Source organism: Mustela erminea, chromosome X, assembly GCF_009829155.1.
Source record: "Mustela erminea isolate mMusErm1 chromosome X, mMusErm1.Pri, whole genome shotgun sequence".
NCBI lineage: Eukaryota > Metazoa > Chordata > Mammalia > Carnivora > Mustelidae > Mustela > Mustela erminea.
The window spans coordinates 7,147,610-7,161,462 of NC_045635.1; the positions used below are offsets into that span (position 1 = coordinate 7,147,610).

Consider the following 13,853-nt stretch of genomic DNA (forward strand, 5'->3'; position numbering starts at 1 on the left):
AACTCTAAGACTGGATTACTTCCATGAGTTCACTCACCAGTACCTCCCCAAGTACTCTCTTGTTTCTTCTTCTTCTTTTTCTTCTTCTTTTTTTAATATAACAAGCTTGTCAGCCCTCCTTTTTACTCAGTGAACAATGGGTTGTGACCTCGCAGGTAGTAAGTTCACAGGAGAAACACATCAGTTATAAATAATGTTTACTAGAATAAATGTAAATATTTAAAAACACACAACAGTTCCAGGCACATGTGATTTCCATTTTATTTTATGAAACACTAAAAATCCACTTGTCCACTCCATTAATTATAAGCTGCTCTCAGCCCTGACCTGTATATAATTCCCTCTGACGTAAATTGGAACAAGGTGCTAAGAATGGAAGCAGCCTACACCCCAACTGGGCTACAAAACATCAAGTTCCCAAACCTCTCAAAAGTGTAACCTGACATTTTTCTAAGATTAGAGGCAGTCTGTGAATTTCAAAAGAGGGCTTAAAGACTCACCACAGTTAAACCTACAGTAACTCCTGAAATATCCAAAGTCAACAGGACTAAGGGGGCTCTGGGGACACCGAAACCTTGCTAGAAGAGAAGAAACACTCTTTAGTAGGTGGTATTTCTTTGCAGAAAATAATGTACATGTGCTCGACGAGAATTAAGAATGCAACAGTAAACCTTCAGGTCTGAAGCCCCCCCAGAGATCGAAAGGAATCATGAATGGACCATGCAACATGTTTCTCCTTTCGCTACACATGAATGATGGAGTTTACACTGCCTATTAATCTTAAATGTTGAAGGCCAAAAAGGAGAGAGAGAGAGAGAGAGAGAGAGATGATTGGTTAACTTTTCTAACGGTATTTTTCTTGCTGCAATTATAATATGTGCTCATTTATAACACTCCCTCAAAGTAAAATGTCTGAAGAATCTGACCACTAAGAAGCAGCATTCAGTAGGCTGATCTTTCTAGACATTTTTCTATCATCTTAGCCACAAAAATGGGATCATACTTCACATTTTGTTTTGCAAATTGTTATTTTAAATATAATATATTGGGTGATTTTTCATGTTCAAGGACTCTTGTGATTTCTCAGGATTAATCGTAAGTACCTTTTAGTACAACCGAAGTATTCCTGCCAGCCGTGAAATCAAATAGATCATGCGAGCTGCACGTTTAATAGTAAAATGTGAGCTATTTCTTTCTCCACTCACAGCGTGCATCGTCAATGAGGGTAATATTGCCCCCAACGGTGAAATAATTAGTTTTTAGTGGCCAAAAAATCTTACCGTTGGTTATCTACAAAGCAGAAATAGACATAAATATACGGTTCGGTGGTTGTCGTAACATTTCACGTGGGGGGGTGGGGGGCAACTAGGAAACGGGGCTCGGAAAGGCTCCTTGAAGGATCAAGTATGAAAACAGTTTGTGAAACAGTGGACTTGTAAACAGTGGCCTTTACATCACGGCGACCCAAAGGATGAGTTTTTCCATTTCAGTGTCTCATCCTTGAATGAATCCCAGCACATTCCCCAGTTGGGAGAAACCAAGGTTCCAAGAAGCAGATCTACCACGATGATTTTTTTTTCTTTTTTTTGGTGATGAGCCCATGGCTGGCACCTGTTGTATCTGCCAAGTTCTCACTGGAGACTCACTGGGGGCTGGCTCGGGAGGCACATGCTAGGCGAGAAGATGCTCTGAAGACAGAGGAAGAGACCATCTCTGCAAGGCTCTTGCTCTGTGCTGCCCTCTGGCGCCACCTGGGCCTCCAGGACGCCTCTTCTCAATGACCCGAAGTTGCTCCAAACTGATGGGTCATCGGCCCTCCGGGATTTCTTGGCACCACCATGCACGAGGGGGTCCCAGAGAGAAAAGAAGGCCGGAAGTCACAGATTTCCTTGCAGGAAGAAGCAAGGGGCGGGAGTCAGGAAAAGCCGGGGCGCTTCTCCTTTGCCCTTTAACCCTGGGGGAGAGTGGACCGCCTGTCCACGAAGCTGTTGTCATCTCAGGCAACGTGACTCACGAAGGAGCAAGGCAACAGCTGGCTATCTTTATCACTTTCCGAGATAGGCAGAATTTCGAAAAGGGCAGCCCGAAGATGTCTGCCCTAATTCCCGGGACCCACGGACATGAGTGCTCGCACACCTGACTGCACTGAGACACAGCACGGTGACGTCGGGGCGGGGAGATGACCCAGATGGGCTGACCTGAGCACACAGGCCCTTGAAAGAGAAAGCTGTTTCCACCTGATGGCAGTAGAGGAATTTAGAGACGTCACGTGTGTGCAAAAGACCCCGTGTGCTGTTGTACTCTGGGAGTGGATTTGGCCACTTAAGAAGGAATACGGGGGACCACCAGGGAGACAGAAGGGACTCGGCTGACAGCTACCAAAGAAATGGGGAGTTCAGGGGCACCTGGGTGGCTCAGTGGGTTAAGCCGCTGCCTTCGGCTCAGGTCATGATCCCAGGGTCCTGGGATCGAGTCCCGCATCGGGCTCTCTGCTGAGCGGAGAGCCTGCTTTCCTCTCTCTCTCTCTCTGCCTGCCTCTCTGCCTACTTGTGATCTCTCTCTGTCAAATAAATAAATAAAATCTTTAAAAAAAAAAAAAAAAGAAATGGGGAGTTCGGTCCCCAAACCGCAGGAAAAGGAATCTGCCAACAACAGGTGTGAGCTCGGCAGCGGATTCTTCCCCAGGGCCTCCCGACAGGAGCCGAGCCCCCTCAGCACCTTGACTTCAGCTCCGTGAGACCCTGACCAGAGCAGACCTCGGGCCACCCAGACTTGGGACCTACAGAACCATCAACAGATATGGTTATAACTTGTAGTTTGTGGTGATCAGTAACACAGCAACAGTCACAAATACGCGGTCTTCCCTTCTCTACTTGACAATCCTATCAATCACACGAATGTGGGACAGGCCGGCAACGTGGGTCTCCCAGGTCACAAGCCCTGTGCCAGGGACAATCAGCTCAAATAAAGCTTCCAATCTCGGGCCTCTCACTTGCCCTCTCGACCCTTTGAGAATCTACGATCAGTCTCTCCAGTCAAGACTTAGCTCTCGACCTCTGCTCTGACCGATGGACCCTCAGGAGGACTTTCATCACCTTTCACTTAATGATCAAGTTCTCGGTTCACTTGGTTCACTTGAACCTGGTTCACTTGGTGCTTCACAGCTTCTGCAGCTGATGCGTCTCACTCGGATTTTCTCCTACCTGCCGACAACTCCGCATGTTGTGTCGGCGTCTCGCGGTCCGCGGGGCCTTCATTTAGCTATAATGGGCCGATCAAAGGATCACAGAAGGAAATACGGGGAAACGAAATATATATACGAATAATACGAAATATATATACAAATAATACAAATAAATACTTAAACTCTTCCACGCCTTAATTTTCCTAACTCTTCTGCAGGGAAAACAGAAGCGGTGATCGCGAGGTCATATGCGAAGGTGCCAAGCGAAGGGAGAGAATTAGGCATCAGACGGAGCTGAACTTGAAGCCTTCCCAGTATTTTATCTTCTCCGGCACAGCTCTCTAGGCCCCCTTGTCCTCATTCAGAAAAGAGCGGTCCTCCTATTTCCCTCAGAGAGTGGCAAGTAGGAATAAAACTGGTGAAAAAATCCCAGATCCCAGAAACTGGAGTCTGCCCACAGTGTAAAGGTCACTGGGAGAATTCGGTTAACAGTTTGCATAAAACGCTTTCAACTTTTCAGGAGGGAGCTTTGTAAATTATCTCTTTATCTCTTCTATTATCACAAGAGGAAAGCCACAGTTAACTTTCCCAACGCAGACTTTAGCCTGGACAAACGGAGTCTGTGTGACTCAGAGACAATCATTCGACACCGATGCTGTCCGTATTCTCTACTCTGGTCAAGGAGAAGGAAAGCGTTTAAGGAAGAAAGTTCGGCAGTTGCCACACCTGTAAAGATATTCCTATTGGTTTTTCTGTAAAGGTGACTAAAGCCTAAGTCCCCCGGGGACAGAGCCCCCGTGCCATGACCTCGGTGGGCACTTAGCCGTGCACCCCAAAATCAGTTCCAGACTGAGGTTTATGCTGAAAACTGTGGTGAGCTCCACGTTTTTCTTTCTTGAATTCTCTTATTTATGATCCAAATGAATATTGGCTCAGTTGGTTGAGCGTCTGCCTTCAGCTCGGGTCATGATCGCAGCTCGGGTCCTGAGACCGAGCCCTGCATGCGGCTCCCTGCTTGGCAGAGAGCCTGCTTCTCCCTCTCCTTCTACTCTCCCCAGCTCCCCTCTTCCAGCGTTTGTGCGCTCTCGCTCTCTCTGTCAAATAATAAAATAAAATCTTAAAAAAAAAAACCCTTAATAGATCTAAATACTTCCGTTACAGAACTAAAGGTTATGTTTGGGGGTCAGGGTCATTGGGTCAGACGTCTGCCAAATCTCCATGTTCTTCAACTTCTGGCTTCCACTAAAATCAGAAAATAAGTCCCCGAAGTGTGTTATAAAATGGCCAATGTATTTCAAACCGTTTTCTTCCTTTTGCATTTCCGGTTCATTACCCGGAAAGTCCTAGCCACCACATCCGGTGCAAGTCATCTAACAGCAACTTCTCCCTCTTGCACTGGAACATTGGGGACATTTCCTTCCAGATCTAAGAGACACCCTTGCTGAACAGCTTTTCTTTCTGTAAATGAGTTGTCATGAAAGTGACACTGGATGCACTCATCAATCAAATTAGAGATCTTCTCTCTGGAAGTGTGTCAAATTCAGATAAAACATAAGGCAGCATTGTCGATAGTTTTTTAAAAATGTGAAAATGTATAACTTTGCTGTTAAAACACAGCAGCTAGGGGCAATGGAGAATTCCCAGGGCTTTAAATCCATAGCCTTGGCAGACCTCTTAATGGCCTCTGTTCAAGATATACCTAGGTTCCTTGGCCTAAAAATAAAAATCTCAAAACCACACAAGGTAGCATTATTATACTCTAAATACTCTTAAGAAAAGATCCTATTAGCTGATCTTGCAGAATTTGCTAAAAAGCGGACTGGCACAGTTTAGTCTCTCAATAGCCAGGCCTTTAAACATCACACAGCATAAATGGATGCTTCATGTCGTCCTCTGGGGTAAGGAATTTAACATGCTTTACAACCAACTTCGGGCAGGCCCACTAGCTTTCTAAACCATCAGCCCAGAGCTGGGATCGGCAAACTACAGCCCTCTGCCTGCTTTATGTGACCCACAAGTTATAAATGGTTTTTATACTTTGAAGTGGTGGGAGGGGGAACAAATCAGAAGGACACTATTTTGTGACATGTGAAAATTACATGAAATTTAAATGTCGGTGTCCGGTCATTTCTACCTACTGCTTATGGCTGAGCTGAGTCATGTTGACAGAGACTGGGTGGCCTGAAAAACCTAAAATACTTATTATCTGGTCTTTATAAGCAAGTTTGCTGATCCCTGACCTCGCTACATATGGTATGAGATGGGTGCAAACGGCTTAAACTCCACCCCCTGAGTGCTGGGGTGTCCACAGATCTTGGAATTCTCATGATCTAGCTCTGCACACTGCCCTGTTACTGCCACTTACACACACACCCACACACACACACACACTTTTCCCCAATTATTGGGTTGAAGAAAGAGGGATGTAACCAATAGCAAACCCCACCTCCATTCGCTATGCTTGTGGGAATATTCTGCTGGCTCCCTTTAGAGAGATGCAATAGGGGTATTTGAATCTGGGATAAGGGGCACCTGGGTGGCTCAGTGGGTTAAGCCTCTGCCTCCGGCTCAGGTCATGATCTCGAGGTTCTGGGATCGAGCCCCGCGTCAGGCTCTCTGCTCGGCAGGGAGCCTGCTTCCCCCCCTCTATGTCTGCCTCTCTGCCTACTTGTGATCTCTCTCTGTCAAATAAATAAATTCTTTAAAAAAAATTTTAATCTGGGATAAAATTTACAAAATAATTAGCAAGTGGTTCCCGACCTTTTAACTTTGAAGGACTTCTTTTCTTTTTTTTTTAAGGCTGGGTGCTATAATTATCATTTTTAAAATCAGTTTTTCTAAAATATAATTTATACACCAAGAACTCAACCAGTTAAAGTGTTTAACTTGTATTCACAGGGGCGCCTGGGTGGCTCAGTGGGTTAAGCCACTGCTCAGGTCATGATCTCAGGGTCCTGGGATCGAGCCCCGCATCGGGTTCTCTGCTCAGCATGGAACCTGCTTCCTCCTCTCTCTCTGCCTGCCTCTCTGCCTACTTGTGATCTCTGTCAAATAAATAAATAATATCTTAAAAAAAAAAAAAAAAAAAAACTTGTATTCACAGACATGTGCCACCATCATCACTCCAACATTCCAGAACATTCTCATCACCGCCACCCCCAACCAAAGAAACCCTGTACCCATCAGCAGTCACTCCCCATTCTCTCTTCCTCCTGACCCCTGGCAAACACTAATCTACTTTGTCTCAGTGAAATGTGTTTATTCTGGACCTTTCACATAAATAGACCACACAATATGTGCCCCTTTATGACTGGCTTCTCTCAATGTTTTTTAAAAAATCTCTTCGTTTTTAACTTCACAAATCTCCAGGTTTAGAAGTATCCGATGAGGGGCACCTGGGTGGCCCAGTCATTCAAGCATCTGCCTTCGGCTCAGCTCAAGATCCCAGGGTTCTGGGATTGAGTCCCATATCGGGCTCCCTGCTCGTCAGGGACTTTGTTTCTCCCCCGGCCTCTGCCCCTGCTTATGCTCCCTCTCTCTCTCTCCCCCACCAAATAAATACATAAATAAATCTTTTTTTTTTAAAGTATCTGATGAAAATAATCATTTCAAAGTAATGACTATAATTTCCTTTGAGTTTTTCCAAATGATAAAAATAGCCCACAAACCATTCTCTCGGTCCACAGGGAAGCCCGCGAGTCTCGGCGATGCCGTTCAGCGCACGGCTCTGCCACCAGAAGCCCACTCTGTCACTGACGCAAGAAATGAGCAGCTGATACCTGCCCAGGGCTGTGCCACGCAGGCAGCGAGGCGGGCCTGACTGCCAGATCTCGCTCTTCATGACCTTACTTTTCACGAGATACTGGCTTGATCTGTCAACCGCTGAACATCTCCTTGCCAACACACTGTATGTATTTTCCAGGGTTTTCGCCTCTTCTGTAAAAATGATGTCATTTCTTAAGATGTTCAAAATAATTTCAGGTGCCTTCAGCTCTCCAGATACCTGAAGAAAGCTCCTGATTCCTCGTCCCTTTTCTCCCCACTCAGCCGCCCTCAATTTTCCTGTCTTCCACCTCGGACTCCTTTGACTATCACGCTGAGTCCCACACACACGCCAAGATATGACGAATATCCGTCAAATATCAGACAAGCAAAAGAACAAACTTCAAACCTTGTCCGTGAATGACTTCTTTTTCCCTCAGTTCCTAGATGCCCGCCATCCTGTTAACACTCGCTCACTAGCAAAGACTCAGAATTTCCATTCCAGAAGCGGGCTGCTCGGCAAAGTCTGTATAAACCAAGCAGCGAGAGTTTAAAACAGTGGCTTTAAGATCACTGGGTATTAGAAGCCGAATGGTATCTCTTCCCTCCTATCAGGCGAGTCTCTCCGACGGACAGACCATTTAACTGTTGGACATTTGTACTTACTAACATTGCTTGATCCTGAAGGATAGAGACCAAATCAAACACATCTGGGCATATTTAACCTGGAAAAATGCCCCCAGAAGGCCCTAGTAGCTTTGTCTTTGAAGTGCTGTCAGAGAACGGAGTAAGTGCACGTGTTCTGTGCTGTGCAGAGGGGGCCAAACACGGCTAAAAGCAACAGGGAGACAGATTTCATGTGAGGACAAACCGCACCTGCGAACGATGGCCCCAGATGGCAAGGGGTCTCGGCGAATGCCCTCCCCTGCTGGGCTAGCATTCCAGGAGTGCTGGTGACATTATAGGAATTCAAACAGGACGAGGTGCAAAGAAATGAACCCAAGACCTTTAACTGCCAGGGATGGAAAATCTGTGCTAAGGGCGGTGGGTAAGGAATCCAGCTGGAGGGGATGTTAAGTTTAAAACCATCATGATGGCTCAGCCCCAAAGACTGGGGTGCTTTTGAAAGTGATGATGATGGGGCGCCTGGGTGGCTCAGTCATTAAGCGTCTGCCTTCAGCTCAGGTCATGATCCCAGGGTCCTGGGATCGAGGCCTGCATCGGGCTCCCTGCTCAGCGGGACGCCTGCTTCTCCCTCTCCCGCTCCCCCTGCTTGTGTTCCCGCTCTCGCTGTGTTTCTCGCTGTCAAATAAATAAATAAAATCTTTAAAAAAAAAAAAGTGATGACAATGATGTCTCAACGGCAACATAATTTTTAAAGCATTTATGTAGCGATTTAGCAAACAGAAAGGAAGCATTAGTTAACATTTATAGGTAAGTGTTAGAGATTTTTAACCTGCTCAGATATTTAATATTATATCCTTTTGTTAATTTGGGCAAAAGGCCAAAATTAGTCTTTTGGAACAAAAAAGAGAAGCTATGTAGTCATATCTATCATGTGAAGGATAAATACTTAATCTTTATATATAGGTTCTTTTTAAAAATATATATAGTTCTCAACATGATCACTAGACAAGAGCTCCAGGAGAAAATCTGAAATTTAAAAACACAAGGCAGGTGGTATGTGTTTTTTACAAGAAAATCATGAACCATAAGGAGGACTCTACCTTGACATTAATTATGAAGAACACAATAATTTATTAAAATCTTGCAGCACTCTATTGCTTTAGGCTGGAACTAATGAGAAATACTCTTCACTTCTTGAAATGACATTACATTTCTTAAAATTACACTGTTTCAAAGTAAAAAACCTCAAAACTATTATACAATTTGAAGTGCTTTTAGAAGGGGAAAAACATTAATTGTCTTTACTACAAATAGTTTTTTTTAATTTCATTTATTTATTTGATAGAGATCACAAGTAGGCAGAGACACAGGCGTGGTGGGGGTGAAGCAGGCTCCCCGTTGAGCAGAGAGCCTGATGCGGGGCTGGATCCCAGGACCCTGAGACCTGAGCCTAAGGCAGAGGCTTAACCCACTGAGCCACCCAGGCACCCCTACTAGAAACACTTTTAAGACTGACAAATTTTTTTAATGTTTTACTTATTTATTTGACAGAGGGAGACACGGTGAGAGAAGGAACACAAGCAGGCAGAGTGAGAAAGGGAGAAGCAGGCTCCCTGCTGAGTAGGGAGCCTGATACAGGGCTGGATCCCAGGACCCTGCGATTATGACCTGAATTGAAGGCAGAGGCTTAACGACTGAGCCAGCCAGGCGCCCCTGGAATATTGGTTTCTTATCATGTTACAACTTCAGGAGCTCCAATGAGACGAGTAGCAGCTAGAGTATTTGAAAATCCCTAAAGCTCTCATGATGATGTTCTATTATGTGGAGATCACATTTTATCCCAAATAACCAATATGTTACATTTAAAAAGTTTGCTTTCCGTTAATTAATTCAGTAATCCATACATTTACCAGCTCAGTAAATAAGTTTTGTGCGAGGCACTGAGGACAATTCAGACCCTCCACTATACGGGTTTTGAGGACTCATTCAAAGAACTGCTTTAAAAGAACTGCCAAAAAATTGAAGTCTTTCTTCCTTTACTGACATTTTATGGATTTCAGGGAATGTTCAGCTGCTATTATACCCTCCGCAGATCAGTGTCAATTTGTGTTAAGATACCGTAACCCTAAAAGGCCACTTCATCAGTCCCTTGCATAGGAAGGGATACAGGAAGGCAAAGATGAGCACAAGTGGGGACCAGGTTGACAATATTCATTGTATCTTTAAAGGAGAGCTTTGTCAGGCAATACTGGAAATTAAAGGTAAGTTATTGGGAGATCTAGCGCCCCTTTGCTATAAAACTCCAAAAATAAATGAGCCTCTTGCTTGGCTCGTAAGAGCTGTGCAAATAACACAAAAGTGTGTGATGTTCCTAGAAGACAGATCTTATTTTTCTTTTAAAGATTATTTATTTACTTAAGAGAGAGAGAGAGAGAGCATGAGCAGAGCGAAGGGGAGAGGGAAAGGGAGAAGCGGACTGCCCAACAAGCAGGGAGCTCGATGCGGGACTCGATCCCAGAACCCGGGGATCATGACCTGAGCCAAAGCAGATGCTTAACCAACTGAGCCACCCAGGCGCCCCAGAAGGCAGTTCTTAAATGAAGTTATCATGCTATAACCTGGGATGGACTTTCTGGAAGAATATTAAATCACGAAAACCAGAATCATCTCCTACAAGAAGGGTGATTTTAGTCTATGAAGAAATGTGTATTCTCATATTAGAAGCAAAAACTTCTTGAGGCGCCTGGGTGGCTCAGTGGGTTAAAGCCTCTGCCTTTGGCTCAGGTCATGATCCCAGCGTCCTGGGATCCAGCCTTGCATCAGGCTCTCTGCTCAGCAGGGAGCCTGCTTCCTCCTCTCTGCCTGTCTCTCTGCCTACTTGTGATCTCTATCTGTCAAATAAATTTTTTTTAAATCTAAATAAAAAAAAAATGGCTGTGAATTAATGATAAAAAAAAGAAGCAAAAACTCCTCTACATAATCCTATGAACAAAGGAAGATCGTTCTCTTGGGTCATACAGATACAATATTTCATTCTCCAAAGCCTTTTCTCAACATAATCTACAAATCCTTTTGTGCCCTTTTTAAACAGACTCAAGCATTTTCAAGTATTTTTGAGTATTATTTGTCATAATGAAACGAATAATTTACAAATGTTATTCTATTATCTGGGGAGTCGAACTGTATCTCGGTCTATTTCTTTTTTTCTTGGCAAACTGTCTTATTAAAACTCATACGCTCCCAAGAGCCTTTGCGGTATTTAAGTGTCACTTGAGTTTAGCGTGCTGGGATCACAGAAGCATAGAAAAGAACAAAAACACTTCAGGACACACCTTCATCTAGAAACAGCGATACCTCCAGGCACTTTATAAATCTCTGTTCTCAGAAAGAAGACTTCACTCTGCATCGGCTCAGCATTCCCGGGGGGACTTGTGGAACAATACCACTCAACGGCATAATTTACAGGCAAGGCCATAATGGCTGTGAATTAATGATAACTATTGTCCAAATTGTTGAGCTCACTGTAATAATTTGCATTATGCTGCTAATAAAAACAAGGAAAGGGTGACAAATAAAAGTGGAATTTAAATTGTACAACTGATACAGTAATATGTAATTTTTAGGTGAGATTACGGGTTATTCTCTCTGGTAATCTGTAATTGCCATGTAAATATAAAATCCATATTTTAATTCTTAAAGCAATAAGAAGATGCTACTTATAATATTTCAAACAATAATTATTTTCACCCTCTTTTAATTCTAAATAGAAAGATACATTTATGTGTTAAAAATAATAAATATAAAACATATTATTTTGGGGGCACCTGGGTGGCTCAGTGGGTTAAAGTCTCTGCCTTCGGCTCGGGTCATGATCCCGGGGTCCTGGGATCAAGCCCCGCGTTGGGCTCTCTGCTCAGCGGGGAGCCTGCTTCCCCCTCTCTCTCTCTGCCTGCCTCTCTGCCTACTTGGGATCTCTGTCTGTCAAGTAAATAAATGAAATCTTTAAAAAAAGACATATTATTTTTAACCCCGTAAATATAATTTAAGGTTAAAAATGTGGTATTTTACATGATAAAGTAATGATTTTTACCAAGTAATTTAAATTTTAAAAACCGACTATATTTTCTCTTGCCTGTTTTGGAGTTCTTTAAATGTCTTAAAACCTCTACCATTAGAGAATTCAGTGAAGCGAGTTAAATCAGAGGAATATCCAGGATTGCGCCAATTTCTTTATGAAACTCTCTATGTATATACATACAGATATACTTCATTTTATAAAGATATTTTATTATTTATGTAATCATATATCTGTTGAAATAATCACGCTAACACTAAGTGACCAATTATCAATACAAAATAAAATAAAACCACGCTTGTGTGAAGTTTTGTTTTTAATTAGCTGTGTTCGATTCATATAAGCTCTGTAAGAAACAAGGGCTGCTATCTCTCTCCACTAACCACTAATTTTCAGCCATCAGGTGCAGAAGTGAAATGAACGACATCGGTACTTATCAGAAGTGACGCGCGTGCGCAGCCCGGTGAGCTACCCTGAAGGCTGACATGCTCCTTCTCATCTCCCCAGACCAGTGATTCTCAGGGTGGGCGGCGGGGTGGTATTTTGCTCCCGCAAGGGAGTGGACACTTGGCATGTCTGGAGACACTTTGGGTTGTCAGATCTTGGGCGGGTGCAGGGTTGGCCACCGGCCCCTAGTGGGTGGAAGCCAGGGAGGCTGCTCGCCGTCCTACTGAGGCACAGCAGCGCCCCACAAAGAACCACCCAACCACAAGCGTCAATAGTGCCAAGGCCAAGAAAGCCTGACCTGGAAAAACCTACACCGGGTGTTGGGGAACATTCCCACCTGGGCACATCCCGACGACGGAGCTGAGTCATGCCTCTATGGAACTCACGCAAATGCAAAAGCAAGGCTACCATGTTTGGGGGAAGAGAAAGGATGTTTAAATAGTCGGCAATTCTTCCTGGTATCAAACGTGTCTACTCCCTGAAGTGAATACAGGTTAAAGTACGGATCTGTGGTGTCTTGAGGAAGTATCAATCCTGGGGTTCTCAGAGTATAAATCGAAGGCCAATCTAACATCGAAGGACCTATTTTACACAACACTGCTCCTTTATTGCTTCTCAGCGTTTGAGCCAGAGCACAACTAAAGAGCCCGCAAGCACGGGGAACATGGACAATTCAGCCGAGACGAGCCCATGGGGGTGCGAGAGTTTTACCGGAGAGGTACCGAATACAGCCACATTGCATTATGAAATATTTCTTCACGTTTCAGAAACCAGTATGAATGAGATACCACTGCACACCTGCCAGAATGGCCAAAATAAAAACAGGACCACCACCAACGCAGGGAGCCTGAACCACTGACACATCACCAGTGGGACCGCCACGGTGGTTCGGCCACACTGGGAAGCTGTCTGGCCGCGCAGTACAAAACTCACTTAGCACATGACCCAGTAACCACACTTCCCATCACACAGAAATGGACATTTAGGGTCACACAAAATCCCGTATACCGATATAGCGAATTTATTCACTATACCCGTAGAGCAAATTTATTGTAAGAGCCCCAGACTGGAAACAACCCAAAAATCCTTCAACAGGTACACGGTTAAACTGAGATACAGCCACATCATGGAATACTACCCGGTGAAGAAAAAGATCAAACCAGAAATCCACACAATTCAGCTTGGGTGAACCTCTAGACAATAATGCAGAGTAAAAAATGCCAATCTCAAAAGGTCACATATTCTATGACTACATTTATATGATAGTCTTTTTTTTTTAAGATTTTATTTATTTATTTGACAGAGAGAAATCACAAGTAGATGGAAAGGCAGGCAGAGAGAGAGAGAGAGGGAAGCAGGCTCCCTGCTGAGCAGAGAGCCCGATGCGGGACTCGATCCCAGGACCCTGAGATCATGACCTGAGCCGAAGGCAGCGGCTTAACCCACTGAGCCACCCAGGCGCCCCTATATGATAGTCTTAAAGTGACAAAATTATAGATACGGAGAACAGACTACTGGTTGCCAGGGGTTAAGGATGGGGGGGACAGGGGTGGATGAAGGGTACATGGGACCTCCTTGTACACTCTTCTGCAAATGCCTGAGGACCTATAATTATTTCAAAATAGAATTTTTTTAAAAACCGCATTTCTAAAGGTACCTGGGTGGCTCAGATGTTAAGCATCTGCCTTCAGCTCAGGTTGTGATCTCAGGGTCCTGGGATCGAGCCCTACGCTGGGCTCCCTGCTTAGCGGGGGGTCT

The 13,853-nt window shown here is 44.3% G+C and overlaps 1 protein-coding gene across 4 annotated transcripts in view; it reads right to left on the reverse strand.

The window, feature by feature from the left end:
* MID1 (midline 1) overlaps window positions 1–13,853 on the reverse strand; it is a 338,332-nt gene that overhangs the window by 124,934 nt on the left and 199,545 nt on the right. The gene's annotated exons all lie outside the window — the stretch shown is intronic.